General features: G+C 44.2%; 1 pseudogene; it reads left to right on the top strand.

Moving 5' to 3' along the window:
* Positions 1 to 17,910, top strand: part of LOC138775931 (AT-rich interactive domain-containing protein 4B-like) — a 104,912-nt pseudogene that overhangs the window by 37,575 nt on the left and 49,427 nt on the right.

The following is a 17,910-nucleotide window of genomic DNA, read 5'->3' on the forward strand; positions in this document are numbered from 1 at the left end:
TACCCCCTTATAGATGGCTCCCCCTGTATTACCCCCTTATAGATGGCTCCCCCCTGTATTACCCCCTTATAGATGGCTCCCCCTGTATTACCCACTTATAGATAGCTCCCCCCTGTATTACCCCCTTATAGATGGCTCCCCCTGTATTACTCCCTTATAGATGGCTCTCCCCTGTATTACCCCCTATAGATGGCTCCCCCTGTATCCCCCCTATAGATGGATCCCCCTATAGATGGCTCCCCCGTATTCCCCCCTTATAGATGGCTCCCCCGTATTCCCCCCTTATAGATGGCTCCCCCCTGTATCCCCCCCCTCGTATAGAAGGCTCCCCCCTGTATCCCCCCCTATAGATGGCTCCCCCTGTATCCCCCCTATAGATGGATCCCCCTATAGATGGCTCCCCCGTATTCCCCCCTTATAGATGGCTCCCCGTATTCCCCCCTTATAGATGGCTCCCCCCTGTATCCCCCCCCTCGTATAGATGGCTCCCCCCCCTAATATATATGGCTCCCACCTGTATCCCCCCTTATAGATGGCTCCCCCTCTATCCCCCCCTCGTATAGATGGCTCCCCCCTGTATCCCCCCCCCTCGTATAGATGGCTCCCCCCTGTATCCCCCCTATAGATGGCTCCCCCCTGTATCCCCCCCTATTGATGGCTCCCCCCTGTATCCCCCCCTATTGATGGCTCCCCCCTGTATCCCCCCTATAGATGGTTCCCCCCTGTATCCTCCCCTATAGATGGTTCCCCCCCTGTATCCTCCCCTATAGATGGTTCCCCCCTGTATCCCCCCCTATAGATGGCTCCCCCCTGTATCCCCCCCTATAGATGGCTCCCCCCTTGTATCCCCCCTATAGATGGCTCCCCCTGTATCCCCCCTATAGATGGCTCCCCCCTGTTCCCCCCCCCCTTATAGATGGCTCCCCCTGTTCCCCCCCCTTAAAGATGGCTCCCCCCGTATAGATGGCTCCCCCTGTATTACCCCCTTATAGATGGCTCCCCCCTGTATACCCCCTTATAGATGGCTCCCCCCTGTATTACCCCCTTATAAAGGCTCCCCCTGTATCCCCCCCCGGTATAGATGGCTCCCCCCTGTATCCCCCCCCCCCCCCGTATAGATGGCTCCCCCGTATTCCCCTCTTATAGATGGCTCCCCCCTGTATCCCCCCTCGTATAGATGGCTCCCCCCCCTCGTATAGATGGCTCCCCCCTGTATCCCCCCCCTCATATAGATGGCTCCCACCTGTATCCCCCCTTATAGATGGCTCCCCCCTGTATCCCCCCTATAGATGGCTCCCCCTGTATCCCCCCTATAGATGGCTCCCCCCTGTATCCTCCCCTATAGATGGTACCCCCCCTATAGATGACTCCCCCTGTATTCCCCCCCTATAGATGGCTCCCCCTGTATCCCCCCTATAGATGGATCCCCCCTATAGATGGCTCCCTCATATTCCCCCCTTATAGATGGCTCCCCCCTGTATCTCCCCCATAGATGGCTCCCCCTGTATCCCCCCTATAGATGGCTCCCCCCTGTATCCCCCTATAGATGGCTCCCCCCTGTATCCCCCCTTATAGATGGCTCCCCCGTATTCCCCCCTTATAGATGGCTCCCCCCTGCACAGCAGATAAAAAAAAACAAACACCCAACTCACCTACCAGCGCTCCCCCGTCGCTGCTTCCTCTCCTCTTCTGCCCCCGGCTGATGCGTCGCTCCCTGGGGAATTCTCCGGGAGCGCACACATCCGGAAGCTCAGTGTGCGCCCAGGCCGGGACTTCCGGTACAGGAAGCCCCAGCGACGCGCACTGAGGTTCCTGATGCGTGTGCTCCCTGAGAATCCCCCGGGGAGCGACGCATCAGCCGGGGCCGGATTTCCTCTTGCGACCGCAAGCAAGAAAGTGCTTGCGGTCGCAAGAGAAGGGGAAGGGGGGGGGGGGGGGCGCGCAGGGCCGTATTACCCATTGGGCATGGGAGGCGGCTGCCCGGGGACCCTTGCGTCCTAGGGGGCCCCTGCCCGCTGTGACAGCGGGCGGGGGCCCCTGCCCGCTGTGACAGCGGGCAGGGGCCCCTTAGGACACAGGGGGCCCCCGGGCAGCCGCCTACCATGCCCAATGGGTAAGACGGCCCTAGATGCCCACCATTTAATGGCAAATTGCTGTTATTTTAGAACGGCTGTTATATTGAAATAATGGCCTGGTTTTGGTTGCAATACTGACTGAAATATACTGACTAAAATATACGTAGTGTGAACATAGCCTTAGGCTGCGTTCACACTACATATATTTTAGTCAGTATATTTCAGTCAGTATTGCAACCAAAACCAGAGTGGATTAAAAACACAGAAAGGCTCTGTTCACACAATGTTGAAATTGAGTAAATGGCTGCCATATAACATTAAATAACTGCCATTATTTCAATATAACAGCCGTTGTTCTAAAATAACAGCAAATATTTGCCATTAAATGGCGGCCATCCACTCAATTTCAACATTGTGTGAACAGATCCTTTCTGTGTTTTTAATCCACTCCTGGTTTTGGTTGCAATACTGACTGAAATATACTGACTGAAATATACGTAGTGTGAACGCAGCCTAAGGCTATGTTCACACTACATAAATTAACGGCCGTTGTTTTCACCCGGCCGGATGTGTGCACCATTGTTTACTTTAGCTTCCTAGCCTGTTTGTAAGCAGGCTGAAACAGGTCTGGAATTCTGCGCTCAGCCCAATAAAGCACACAGAAAATTTGTCTGAAATAAGTATTTTGTGCGCGGCCGCATTGAAATCTACGGCCGTTGTTAGAGCATTACCGTCCGTGTCTGATACGTAGTGTGTATTGTACGACCGTAGTTCGTATATATTGCAACCATGGTATAAACCTCAAAACAACGGCCCTAGTTTTGCGGCGAGGACTACGGCCATAGTTTTACATAGTGTGAACATAGCCTAAGGACAGGTGTGTTGCTACTTTTGACGGAAATAGAGGAGCAACATTCCTCCAATCCTAGACTACTCCTTTCGGCTCCTTGCCTAGATAAAACCCCAAATCTGAATAGCTTCTTTCACTGTGATCACTATATAGATTTACTCTGCCTTTTGTTGTACGTTTAACATATCCATTTTATGTGGTTGGGGGGAGAAGTGGACAGATGAAAAAAGAATCAACCATTTAAACTCATCCATTGAACGGACAGCAAAAACACAGTGTGAACCTACCCTTAGGCTGCATTCCCACGTTCCGTGATCCTGACGGATCACGGACGTGGAATGCATGTACCGGAGTCCCCCCGCACCCGGACAGCATCTGTAATTAGATGCTGGATGCGGGGGGAGACTGTATTCATAAGCGCCGCACTGTAATGAATCAGCCGCGCGGTACAGTCTCCCCCGCTCCCAGCATCTAATTACAGATGCTGACCGGGCGCAGGGGGACTCCGGTACATGCATTCCACGTCCGTGATCCGTCAGGATCACGGAACGTGGGAAAGCAGCCTTAGGGATACCTTTTTGTCACTACTAGAGATGACCAAACCTTGAGCACGCTCATGTCCATCTGAACTCGAACTCTCAGCATTTTATTAGCGGTGGCTGAAAAATTTTAATGCAGCCCTAACAGCCCATGGCTGTATCCATGTTTTTCCGGCAGCCTTAGGGTTGTATTACAGGGCCTGATAACTTAATGTAAGTAAGCACCGATCTGCTAGATCAGTGCTCGCTTAGGGTGCCTGACAGATTTTTAAGGCCAAAGACAGGAACAGACTATAAACAGAACAGGTCATAAAGAAAAGACTGAGGTATCTCTTTTCAAATCCATTTTTGGCTTTGGCTTTAAAATTCTGTCAGATAAATCTCTCTTTGTAAAGGCATCCTTAGTGAGCCCATATGCGGCCCAATATTGTTAGCAGTGCCTGTGCAGCCCTTGTAAAATAGTAATGTTGTATACCTTTCCACGCTCCCTGAGGTCCTGCTAACTTCAACTTGCTCCCCCCAGTGTCTGAAGTGACAAGCTGCTCAGCCAATCACTGTCGATACAGCACACCCTCAGCCATGAATAACCAAGTTCCAGTTCTTATATCAAATCTACATTGATACCTGATAACAGATGTTTATTGTTTTGTCTTCTGGAACAGGTCTAAGACTGGAACCTTGAAAACTCCAAAAACATTTTCTCAGCTTGCAGCAGTTATGAAGGTATGTGTCCAGTTCTTACCTTCCAACAATATTATGCTATTGGGCAATGATTGTGTAATCTGTTTTGTATGCAAATTATTCTCAGAAGTAGTACCATAATATAGAGTACATATAGGGACATAGCCACACCCATAACTTCACTCTATAACTAAGGCCCCCACTTAAGCCATGTTCCATATTTACATCACTTATTACCATTATAAAAAAAAGAAATATTATCACTGCATAGTGATAATACCCCATACCATTGCTACATAACATCCACTAAACAAACACCAGTATCCCCTTATACTCTGACCCATATGGAGGTAGATACAAATGGTGCACAGGTTCTGCACGCCATATAAGTTATCACAGTGCAGTTACAGCCAGTGACTTACATGTGACGTCTTCTTTGATCTGAGGCGTCACTTTCCCTTTTCCTCTCCATCTGGCCCAGACCAACATGATGATTTCTTGCAGCTACAATTCATCTCTTCAGAACCTGCCAGACAAACATGTTAGGCTCTGCACTTTTCCATCAATTTCATTTCCTTTCCCACCCATAGGCTGCCAAACTGTAGTAGTTCCATTTTATGGTGTAATGTGCACTAAAGTGAGTAGGTATCTGGGTTGCCCAATGCATGTAGGGTCTCCTGCTCTGCCCCCATATAGTAATAATACCCCCTGGTGTGCCCTTCATATAGCAATAATGCTCCAATATAGAAACAATCCCTTGTGCTGTGCCCCCATAATAATAATTCCCCCTGTGCCCTCATAGTAATAATGCCCCCCTCCATTGGCCCAACACAAAAATTAAAAAGTAAAATGTATACTCACCTAATCCAAGCATAGGGGCTGTCGCTGGACAGTGAGACATCACCCCAAAATCAACACTGTCCCGCCGGATAAGGACAGTTAGGAGGTATGAATTCAGGCATTGCAAATTCTGGACTGCAGTGCCATTATTTGCTTACTGACGTGACAGTACCACAGAGAGAGAGGGACGCCGCCACCAGGGACAAGAAACCAGGAGGATAAAAAGATTAAGGTTTCCTATCCCTGACGGGAAGCCTGGAGTACTGGTGAGTCTCAGAAATGTATACAGAAGAAGCCCGTCTGCCCCAACGAGGATACAGTGTTTGCGCTGGGCAAAATATCATCACTGGGGTTTTCCTCTCTCTGGAACCTGTACAGGCCGCAGGAGCATGTACAAGCCACGGCCTAAGTCCGACTCGCCATCTCCGGCAGCTGGTGGTGAGTCCATTGCTTCAGCCAGCCAGGAGTCCTTGCGCACTGGTTGCTGCAGTAGAACACGTTTCTGTCCAGACACCGGCATTCTCTGTGTGACACGCTATGCAGTGCCGTAGAGTGGGGGTCCCAGCTGGCACACCAAAGTGACATCAGAGACCGGGAATCCTCTTCAGCAGCTGGGTCTCGAGGGAGAGTGAACACGTTGATGGCGTCAGTCAGTCATTTCAGCTCTTAGATAAAAAAAAACTTGGTCTACAGTATCCAGCATGAGCTCCAGCAGTGAGATCAAGAAGGAGTCCTCTGGTCCAGCAGCCTTATCTCATCTCATCTATTGTTAAAGGTTTTATTGTCAGGATGAATCTTCTAAACAGTCTAGATCTTCCAAACACAGAGAGTGCAAATTGTGTAGAGAAAGACTAGGTTCAGACTATGACAAGCCTACTTGTGAAAATTGAATCTCTAAAATGATTGCAGCCGAAGTTCCTTCTGTGGCAACTATCCTGTCTTCAGTTAAATACATTATCAAGGAAGAGATACAAAATGCACTCAAAAATATTCCTGTGAATGTTCCTGATAGTGGTCCGGTCCCTCTTGCAAAAGCCCCAGCCATTTCCATGTCTGATTCTGAGGATGAAGGGGCTAAATGACCTGTTAGATAACAAAAAGAAGGGGTTTCCCTACGATTTTCAAACAAACCATACCGCTCCTTTTGTAACTTAGGAAAGGATAAATTCCAGAAAAAGGGCTCTTGTAGAGGCAAGGGGTTCAATAAGTCCACAGGTTATATGTTCTCCCAAAAGTCAGAACCTATTAAGAAGCCTTCATCCCAGTGACGCCAGTGGGGGGCAGATTATGCCATTTCGCCCAGGAATGGGAAAAAAATTGAGGAAGTTCTTGGAAGTATCAGTGCATCAGAGATGGCGTGCATTTAGATTTCATGGTGACAAGAAGTCACTCAGGAGAAAGTGGACAGAAATTATTAGAACTAGAGGTTCTGTTTCTCTTAGACAAAGAAGTGCTTATTCCTGCACCAGACAAGGAGAAAGGTCAGGGTTTTTACTCCGCCTTGTTTTTGGTTCAACAGCCAGACAAAAATTAGAGTGAAATAAACTTACCAGCATAAAAATACCAGCATTTCAAAATGGAGACAATAAAAGCATTTTTTACCTCAAGACTGTTTTATGGCTTCAATAGACTCAAAAGATGCCTATCTGCATGTGCCCATATACCCAGAGTTACAAAAAATTTTGAGGATATCCATAGATAGACAATTCCCCAATTCAGAGCCCTGATACTTGGCATATCAGTTGCTCCCTGGTTGTTCACAAAATTAGTGGCTAAGATGGCAGCCCATATAAAGGAGAAAGAAGGACTGTTTATTCCTTATCTGCACAATTTCTTGCTAGTAGGAGAATCAGAGGAAAAATTCCATGTGTTGCTAAAAAAGATCTTATCCATCCTAAAGAAGCTGGGCTGGATGGTGCACCTAGAAAAATCCTCCCTGATAACAGAAAAGCAGAAAAGGTTTCTCGGCATTCTACTGGACTTTCGGAAGTCTCTTCCGGAAATGAAAATCCAAAAGCTGCAAACCATGGTCATTCTCTCTCAATACAAATCCTGTGACATTAATCAGGACGGGTATGTCTCTTTTGGGTTTATTCACAGCCGCCATCCCTGTTGTCCCTTGGGCCCAAATCCATTCCAGACCCCTACAGTTGGAATTATTGGGGTTCAGGGATGGATCCTGAAGGGGTCGACAGTAATTCTGTGAGTATGCAGAATTACACTTCCGGGTCTAGCGGGCGGGGGGGGGGGGGGGGTAAGAAACATGGGGAGGGGAGCCATTCACATAAATAACAAACATTACAATGTTTTATAACTTTGTAATGTGTGTTATTTAGTCAAAAACCGCTTTTATGGTGCGTTCACACCTACAGGATCTGCAGCAGATCTGCAGCGGATTTGATGCTGTGTTCAGTTATTTAATGAAATCTGCTGCAGAAAATCAGCTGCAGATCCTGTAGGTGTGAACGCACCATAACACCGCACTACCCCTTTAATACCAAGAGTGCTGTAAAAAACAAGCAGGACAGAGCCATCATAGCACCCTTTTGGACTAGCAGAGCCTGATTCTTGTGTTCAGATCGATGTTATTAGCAGACCGGTGGCTACTTTCATATCAGAAGGATTTACTTTCTCAGAGACCGATACATCCAAAAGGCACCTGATGGCCTGGCTTTTGAAAGAATAGTCTTTAGAAGTCATGATCTCTCTCATGCAGTAATAACTACATTTTAAAAAAGCAGAAAACCAGTGACATCCATTTTTGTTCTAATGCACAACTATTGTGCAATTATGGTGTTATTCTTTGCTTTCATATACTTTTATACCTCAGTGTGTGAACTACTGTCTAGGGGTTTGTGCTGTCAGAACTGTACCATTTTCTATACAATTTTAGTACTGTTTAATTTTCTCAAAATTGAAAATATAAATAAAGCCTAAAAAAACTGAAAATGGCAAGCTTTTTTTTTCTCCTTTCTGGGTACAGCTAAGATAGGTCTTCATAGATCTAATTAGCTAATATTCTTGATTTTCTTCAAAGGGGTCTAGAAAAGGGACCTAAACCTGCCACAGGAAGGGGCAGGCTTCGACCTTGGGCTTTGTATAATGAGCAGTTTACTATTCACCCCTGGATTATGAGATTCTTCAGAGCAGCGCTAGGGTTTCTCCTAGGGTCTCTAGTCCTGTGTCTACCTAGGACGTTAGCATAGTTTTTAAAAGACTCACAGATGCTCTTTTTGAACCCTTGACAAAAATTTCTGTTAAAGGAAATCTCTCACCCCGGAACCCGGGGCAGAGCCTGCCTGGCACCCCCGGTAGAGCCCCAGATACTTGCCACGTCCTGCAAGTTCCGCTCCATAAGCTGGTCCCACCGCGGAGAAATCGCCGCCCAATGGTCTGCGCGCGATATGTAAATGACAGTCCAACGTCCATTGTGAATCACCGGAGCAGTATTTTTCTATGGGCGTTGGACACGGAAAAAGAATTCCACTCTCTGGATGTCAGTCGTGGTGTGCTCCAGTACCTAAAAGTTACCAGAGAATTTACGAGATCTAGATCACTTTTTGTCCAGTTTTCAGGGGATAATAAAGGGTGCAAAGCAAGTAGCCACTCCTATACCTGGATGGATCAGCCAGACCATCTGTTCATCTTGTTCTTCTTCTGTTCTCTCTCCTCCTCTTAAGACCCTGTTACACGAAACGATTATCGTCTGTATTCTTCCGATAATCGTCTCTTGTAATAGAAGACATGTTGAAAAACAAACGACTTAGATAACAACGATCTGCTGCCGTCTCTCCGTGGAATAGGAGCAGACCGCTTCTATCCTCTATGGGCTGCCCGGATGAATCTAGCGATCTCCCAGGCAGTCAACCCCACAGCTCCCTGTGCCCCCCACAGCTCTTACCTGCTCGATGCTGGCGCTTTTGCACGCTAGTTTGTTCCTCATGCCGCCCCGTGTAATAGGGGCTATAGGCTCAGACCCCACTCCATCAGAGTTATTGTTACTTCTAGGGCATAACAGAGTGGTGTTTCTATCTGCTGGGTGGCTATAGGTTAGATCTTGCTGATTCTTTGGGTGTGGCCTTTGGTCGGAGGCTGTTATCCCTCTCTAGTTTTTTCTTCTCTGGTATTCTTTCCATGGTGCTGTCATGTCGAACAGTAGTTACTCATTGGTAATGATGTTTCCTCGAGTACATGACATTACATTCCCACCCTTATATTTTATATATGAAGCAAAAAAAAAAAAAAATAATAATACAAGGCAGCGTGGTGACATCACAAACACCCTTTCTAAGAATAGTCTAAGCAAGAAAAGTGTGGCCAAATAAAACAACAACCTAAGGCCTCTATTTAAAGGAGCAATAAAGACAATGATCAGCTGATGACAACGATCTACAGGGCCATGTATGAGATTGTTGTTGTTGTTGTTGTTGTTTTTGGGTTTTTTTCAGGAAAAGTGTACTTTGTAATGGCACCTTTCAATCTACCATAAAATGTGTGATGGAACCCCAATAATATTATTTTTGAGGTGGAAATGGAAAAAAAAATTTAAGTCTGCAAATTTTGGAGGGTGTATATAAGAGTATGTGTATGTAAAAAGAAAGAAAAAGAAAAACACACAGCACTCTTATTCAAGAGGGGTCTCTAATCTATCAATGTAAGGAAATACTGAGAATCTAAGAATTGTGTCCAAGAAACACAGGTCTGATGAGTGTCACCAGGGGTCCCTACGCTCTCAGTGGTCAACTCCTCCATTCTTCTAATCATGTTGACCTCATGGACCCATTCTAGGACCGTAGGCAGATTAACATCCTTCCAGTGTCTTGGGATGAGCGCTCTAGCGGCCACCAGTAGATGTCTCAATATGCCCTTCTTGATAGAGGGGAAACTAAATGGCTAAGGGCGCTTTCTAGTGCAATATATCCAATGTGAACAGGAGTAAGTGAATCATAGAGTGAAGGCTCACTCACCTTGTGTAGTTGTGCAAATGTAGGCACAACTCTAATGAAAGCATTCAGGTGGTACAGCTCCTAAGACCCCAGCAGCGTTGGGGATAAGACAATAGCAGCCAAAGTGTTCTATCAGGAACAGGAAGAACGAAAAACAACTTCTATGTAAGGAGCATAGGTAGAGGTACCACAAGTCTCAGGTAGATGAGTCGATCATACACTGTAGACAATGAGTATATACGCCCCCTCATTATCTACAGCGTATGATCGACTCGTCTAGCTGAGACTTGTGGTGAGCTCCTTGCATAGAAGTTTGTTTTTGTTCTGTCTGGTCCTGATAGAACGTTTTGGCTGCTATTATCTTCTTGATGAAGGCAATTTTGGGGGACAGCTCAAAGAGGAGCCCGAAATAGCTTCATAAATTAAGAAAATGTTCCTCTGGGCATTCCTATCATATATGGAGCATGTTACCTCTCCCTGTGCCACAGCGCCAGCATGTCTCGGGAACTGTAGGGAATATCAATGAAGATGGCTGGGGCACCTATACCATCTTGCCAGTAGTTTATAATTTTTTCCTGAGCTGCGCGTGCCAGTGGCATCCTGTGGGCAAATGTGAAAGCTTTCTTCCACTCCTCTGCAGTAATGGTCTCCTGTATCTCCCTTTCCCATGTTACTGTAAATGGAGGCAGTTTTTATCGCTTTTTGTTTATATTTTTCACTCTGAGGTAACAATATTGTTGTTTTTTTAATAGATTGGACAACTTCGCATGCTACGATATAAAAAAATGTTTTATTATTTTTACATGTTTATTTATAAGATAGGAAAGGCGGATGAGTTTAACTTTCAATTGGGGGAGGAGCTTTGGCATATTTTAAAAACTTTTCTTTACACTTTTTAATTGCCCCTGGGGGACTAATACCTGCAAGGACCTTGCTCTAACCTTCCTAGGGCACCCAATGTAGCTGCATACCAAATTTGGGTTCAAGTGGTTCAGGCGATCAGAAGTCTATAGAGGAAAGGCAGAAAGACGGACAGACATTAATCTTTATTATATAGATTAAATTATTTTAAATGTAAATGTGTACTATTCATTGTGAAAAAGAATAATATTACTAAAAGTAAATCGTGATTTCTCTTAGTCTTTAGATGAACCTCCCTTCCTTTCAGTTGGAACAGATGTGAGCGCTAAATACAGAGGTGCATTTTGTGAAGCCAAAATAAAGGCAACAAAAAGGCTGGTGAAAGTGAAGGTAAGCTGTGCTGTAAACTGAACAACATCCTACATAATTATCTTTTATGTGTTTTACTCATAGGGGGAGAGTTGTCAAACATGGTGTAAAGTGAAACTGGCTCAGTTGCCCCTAGCAACCAATTGCATGCCACCTTTCATTTTCTTAAGAGTCTGTGAGAAATGAAAGTGGAATCTGATTGGTTTCTAGGGGCAACTAAGCCAGTTTTACTTTACACCATGTTTGATAAATCTTCCCCATAGTTTTCTGATAATGCATAATATACAAATAGGCTTAGAGCAGTACAACACAGAGCAGTTGTCAGCTAGATTCGAGAAGATATCACCCCATGTAATTAAGACAACGATTAGACAAGGAGCCGATCATTAGCTGATCATTGTCTTTCAACCGGTTTAAAAATCATCGGCCATCAGCTATGCATCACTCCGTATAATAGTGATGTCTGATGAAAGGTGTATAGAAAATAAGGCTTATACTTACCTGTCCAGGCTCCCCAGTATCCTACTCCCTTTTCCCCGCTCACTAAAGCTGCTTCTGATGCCGTCTCTGAAGTGACAGACCGCTCAGCCAATCAGTGGCTGAGACAGGACAGCAGCTGTGGTCAGCGAGGGAAAAGGTAGCAGGATGCCAGAGGGAGCCTGGACTGGCAAGTATAATCTTAATTATTTTCTACAGAACACAAACAGCCAATGGATTGGTGTCTAATTGACTCCAGTAACTTTAATGGGGGTTTGTCCTTTTCTGTCATGGGGTGTCTATCATTTGACCGGACAAGATGCCAAAGTGCAGAATATCATGCTATATTGTCCTGTATATTAGTAAGCAGCTTTATAATTATTAGGACATTTTGTCAATCATCCACAATGTGCTCGCTTATAAATGGGTTCCACCAATAAAGCGGTTGTACCGACATGGCAAAAGTATAGATCGCACTGGATCTCAGTCCTGAAACCCTTTGCAACCATCAGTGGGTGAAGCTTTGAGCATCGAGCTACCTGTCTGCTACCTGTTTGGGTTTTTCTGTCAGACTAAGAGCAGAATGTACTGCCTTTGGCTTTACCTGCTTATAACTAGCTATCGCAGAGGGTCTGAGTGGCCTAATCTTATGAAATATCTAGAATGAAGTTTAAAGGGACTCTAACACCTCCAAACAGTTGCTAATTTATCAGTAGATTTATACAATTAAAGAGTATACAACTCTGATACTACTGTATATCTGCAATTTTTAGCTTTCTATGTTCTTGCATTCCTAAGTAGTCCTCTCTATGCATCAACATGGCCACTTTGTAGGCTTACAACGGTAAACAACTAAGGAGTAGAAAGCTACAAATTACAGATTTGGAATCAGCACCCCTTATCCTACTTACAGATGACACACAGATGAAGGTTTTTGAGGAGGGTTGGTTGGAGGTGACAGAATCCCTTTAAACAAGTGAGAGTACCACTTTTAAGCCAGCTTAAAGTGTCACTGTCACTTTAGAAAACTTTTCACGTGTCATAGAGACATGTCAAAAGTTTTGATCGGTCTGGGTCTGACTGCAGCGCATCCTCTCCCAGCTTTGAGTCACGTGATCAGTCAGGCTCTATAGAGCTCCATTGTAATGGTGCGTTTACACAGCCAGATTTATCTGACAGATTTTTGAAGCCAAAGCCAGGGACAGACTATAAACAGGCACTGGGTCCTAAAGGAAAGACTGAGTTTTCTCCCCTTTTCAAATCCATTCCTGGCTTTGGCTTCCAAAATCTGTCAGATAAATCTTCCTGTGTAAACGCACCATAAGTCCGACTGATCACGTAACTCAGAGCCAGGAGAGGACACGCCCGGCTCTATCTCCCGATCTCTGAACACTCAGACCCGGACCGATCAAAACTATACACTCTTATTTAATATCTAATCTTTTGACAATCGTTCTTTCCCGGTCAGTCACCGTATTCTTATTTCTATCTTGCTGTTGCATTAAAGATGCAGCATTATTCAATATTCAATTCATGCAGCATTATTCAATATTCAATTCATATTTCTTAGGTAACATTTCGACGGGATGCCACAACAGTGGAGGTACAGGACGATCATGTTAAAGGTCCCTTGAAGGTAATTGTTTCTAAAATATTGTTTTTTTATAAAGTTTATACTTGCACTACATCTATATTATTGTTGGTATTTTACAAAATGCTTCAAACTAAACTGTGGTTGTCAGGAAATTGTAAATATCTACCAATACTTCCTTGAGTTTCCCAATACACACACATATGTATATAGGCAGTGTTAACACATTTATTTTTTCACCTACAGGGCTGGTTGGGTGCTCATTTTTGTGACATAGTCTATAGTTTTTATTGGTATCATATTGGTGCAATTGGGAGTTTTTGTTCACTTTTTATAAATTATATAAAATATAATTATATAAATAAATAAAAAAAAATCAGTAATCCTGTTTTTTTGGCTTTTGGAGCTCGTAAAAAGACAACTCATTGAAGGTCTCAATTTGTAAAAGCAACCTATGTGTGAAATCACTTCAATATAAAGTCTCAGTGTGGGAAAAACATTCCCCTGACGATTTGTATATTAGTCTGTAACGCTCTACAGTGCTAAGGGATTCCACTTTCCACTTTTCAATCGCATATACAGTATACATGTTAAACTGGAGCATTCTCATGTGTATACTTAATTCCTAAAATTTCAGAGATTTACTCACAGTTTTGTAGTCTTCACTTTGTCTTTATTTAGTTAAGTCTTCATCACAGTGAACCAACCTTCCAGTTTAATCACCTAAAACCCTGTGACAGGTCCACTTTAAAGGAAAGGTGTCACTTATTTTTTTTTTACTAATTAGAATATGCTATATTGCCTGAGCTGTTTTTAACTTTACAGCAAGACTTGTGGACTTAGGGGACGAAAGACAGAATCTGGCCCCTTGGGATAAATGTAAAACATTGAGCGTGCTCTGTGACCTTTGAAAAGGAATTCCAGAGGGAGCTGCTATTGTTTTGTATTGATGCTATCTACCTACTGATAAGGGTACTATTACATGGGCCGATGGGGCCCGATAATAACAGTAAACGAGCGCCGATCTAGCAGATCTTGTTTACAGGGCCTGTTACACGGCCTCATAATCGTTTAATAAGGGCTTGCAGGCTTTGCTAAACTTGTATACATTACCTATCCCGGGTGCAGGGCTCCTCCTGCTCCTCTTCTCCCCGTGCGCTGCTGCTTCAGAGGGCCTGTCTTAGCTGACAGGCCGCTCAGCCAATCACTGGCCACGGCGATCCCGGCCTGTGATTGGCTGAGCGGCCTGTCAGCTAAGACAGAGCGCTCTGAAGCTGCAGCGTGCGGGACCCTGGGAGAAGAAGAGCAGGAGGAGCCCTGGACCTTGGATAGGTAATGTATTTCTTTTGCAAATCGTCAGCTGCCGTCCGCGCACCGCTACATGTAGCTCCCCCCCCCCAGGCAGTTAACCCCATAGGCGCCCTGGTCCATGGGACCGCAGCGTCTATGGGGTATTCGGAGGGAGATCTGCTCCCTCTGACCCCACCCCCCGGAGCTGTGTGATCGTAACCATAGCAACCCAGACGCTGCCCAATACATCTGGGCTGCTATGAGTAAAACGATTAGGCTCCTGCACTGAGGCAGGGACCTGATCATTTGAATGAGCTGCCAGTGTACTGACAGTTCATACACTCTATAATACATTACAGCACTGGTTATATGTATGTACCTGCAAAAGTTAAAACACACACAAACAATACATAAATAAATAAAATAAATAAATAAATATACTCATTCCCTATGCCCTTTTTTTAAATGACCCCCTATAGATGAGATACATATATTTGGTATCGCCGCGTCCGTAATGACCCCGTCTATTAACTAAATTTTCTACATTAATTATACCGCCCGATTAACGCCGTAAAAAATAGAAATAAAAAAACAAACCAAAATGAAATTTTTTGTTAATTACGCTCCCTAAAAAATATAGAAAAATGTCACATGTACCCAAAAGGTGTACTGCTAAAAACATCAGCTTATGCTGCAAAAAAAAAGCCCTCATATAACTCCATTGGCGAAAAATTTAAAATATTACTGCTCTTACAATATGCAAGACACAAACAGTTTTTATAGTATAAACGTCATAAGCTATAATAAAAGCCATATAAAATGGATATCACTGTAATCGTACCGACCTGACGAATAACGATAACATGTCATATGTAATATATAGTAATCTGCATACAATAAACGATGAAAAATATCTCCTAAATTATGTTTTTTTCCCATACCATCTAATAAAAAATTTATTAAAATATCAGGGTGTCACGTGTTCCTCAGAATGGTACAGATGGAAATATCAACTTACACAACTTACACAAATATTTTGACACCGCAAGGCCTCTGTGATATGGTATAATGGCTAAAAAAAAAAAAACTGAAATAAAAAAGGCCCAAAAATTCAACAGTTTTCTGTCATGTCTGAGGCCTGTGGTTGAGTCAGGTGACGCACTGCAGCCACATATGGGGGATTCCCAAAAACACTGGAATAAATGGAATCAATAGTGGGTGGTATTTCTCAGTCAGTATTTGCTGTGTTAGAGGAAAAAATGGATTAAAATGGAATATCTGCCCAAAAAATGAAAATTTTAAATTTCTCCTCCAACTTGCCTAAATTTCTGTGAAATACTTAAAGGATTAATAAACTTATGTTACTTTAAATACTTTTAGGGGTGCAGTTTTTGCAGTGGAGCCCAGGAGAGGCCATTGCTAGTGTGAGAATGCTAGATGAGGACTATGTCTCTGAGGACACCTTAAAGGGAACCTGTCACCCCCCGTGCCGGGTGACAGGCTCCCGACCCCCCGGTAGAGCCCCCTATACTCGCCTAATCCCGCCGGGTCCTGCTTCTGGAGGTGGTCGGGTGATGAAGATCTCAGCCGCTGCAGCCGGCGCTCGCGCGCTGAGAGATGAGTCCAACACCCATAGAGAATGACGGAGCGCTGGACTCTCTGTCATTCTTTATGGGTGTTGGACTCATCTCTCAGCGCGTGCATCGGGCTGCAGCGGCTGAGATCTTCATCACCCGACCACCTCCAGAAGCGGGACCCGGCGGGATTAGGCGAGTATAGGGGGCTCTAACGGGGGTCAGGAGCCTGTCACCCCGGCACGGGGGGTGACAGGTTCCCTTTAACGTGGTGACATGGTACACTCTGTTTGATCAAATGGTTTTCTAGCTAAGATCCTCAATTTTTTTAATATCTCTAGTGCTGGTTTTTATTGTGTGTAGGCTGGAGGGAGTATGTACGATAGGCACTTGCACTTGCTGTTGCACTTTCAGTTTTTTGTCTGTACTTTAGCCACATGCAGCATGCAACTTTTGCTTTTTTTCTGCAAAATACAGGCCCATAGACCAAAAAATAACAGTGTTTTAAAGGACAGTAATAAAGCGATTTTAAGAACATTTAATTAAAAAAAAAAAAAGATTAAAATTTTTTAAAAACAGTCAGGTAAAATAAAAGTTGTACATGTTACGTATCGTTGTAATCGTACTGACTCATCCTAAACATAAAACCCCCCAACAAAGTGTTTTTTTTTTTATTTCACCACACAAATAATTTTTTTTACAGCATATTTTGGGAAAAATTAAGTCTGTCATTGTCAAGTACAACTGGTGTTGCAAAAAATAAGGGCTCATGTGTGTCTGTAGGTGAAACAATGCAAGCACTATGGCCTTTTAAACATTGGAGGAAAAAAAATGAAAGCACAAAAATGAAAATTAGCCTGGTCCTGAAGTGGTTAATGTTTAATTTTACATTTTGATTTTTTTTGTAACAGATTGGAGCTGTGGTACAAATCAAAAGTCTAGATGGCACTTATCAGGAAGCTGTTATCAATAAGTTAACTGATGCAAGCTGGTACACAGTCGGTGAGTTTTGAACATATTCAGTTGCACTTTTATAATATAATGATATGCATATAATCTGGTTTGTTTTAAGCCATTTGTTTTTGAGTGGCAGCTGTGAGCTAGTTTACTCAACATATTAGAGTATTGTATTAAAAGTATTTTTTTAAATACAGTTTAACAAAAAAAAATTTACTTTTTTTCACCATACAATCAGTTTGTGTTGCTGCTCTGAACCACCGCGATCCCGGGTGCTATCTGCAGCCCAGGACCGTGACAATTAATGGGCACGGTCCCATCGCCATTCCTGCTAATTAGCCATTTAAATGCAGCTGTCAAAGTTGACAGCTGCATTTAAAGTGACACTGTCACCGTCTTTGTGCATTTTGACATCTCTACACAGGTGTAAAGGGTAAATTTAGTGGTTTTCATACCTTATTTTATATCATACGTCATGGTGCTTGTTCAAGTAAAAAGTCCCCTTTTATTAACTGCAGATTGTGTTAAGTGGGCTGGGCCTCGCGGCATTAGTTCCACTTAGCCCCGCCCACAACGCCACCGTTGGCCCCACCCCCTCGTCGGCCATTGGAACAGACTGGTCTAAAGGTCTAGGCCCCACCCCCTCTAGGTCGGCCCACCAATGGGCCTCAAGGGGGCGTGACCAACGGTAGCGCTGTGGGTGGGGCTAAGGGGCGCTAATGTCGCAATGCCCCACCCACTTAACACAATCTGCAGTTGATAAAAGATCACTTTTTACTTGAACAAGCACCATGACTTATGATATAAAATAAGGTATGAAAGCTGCTAAATTTACCCTTTACATCGGTGTAGAGATGTCA

This window comes from Dendropsophus ebraccatus, unplaced genomic scaffold, assembly GCF_027789765.1.
Source record: "Dendropsophus ebraccatus isolate aDenEbr1 unplaced genomic scaffold, aDenEbr1.pat pat_scaffold_390_ctg1, whole genome shotgun sequence".
Lineage (NCBI taxonomy): Eukaryota > Metazoa > Chordata > Amphibia > Anura > Hylidae > Dendropsophus > Dendropsophus ebraccatus.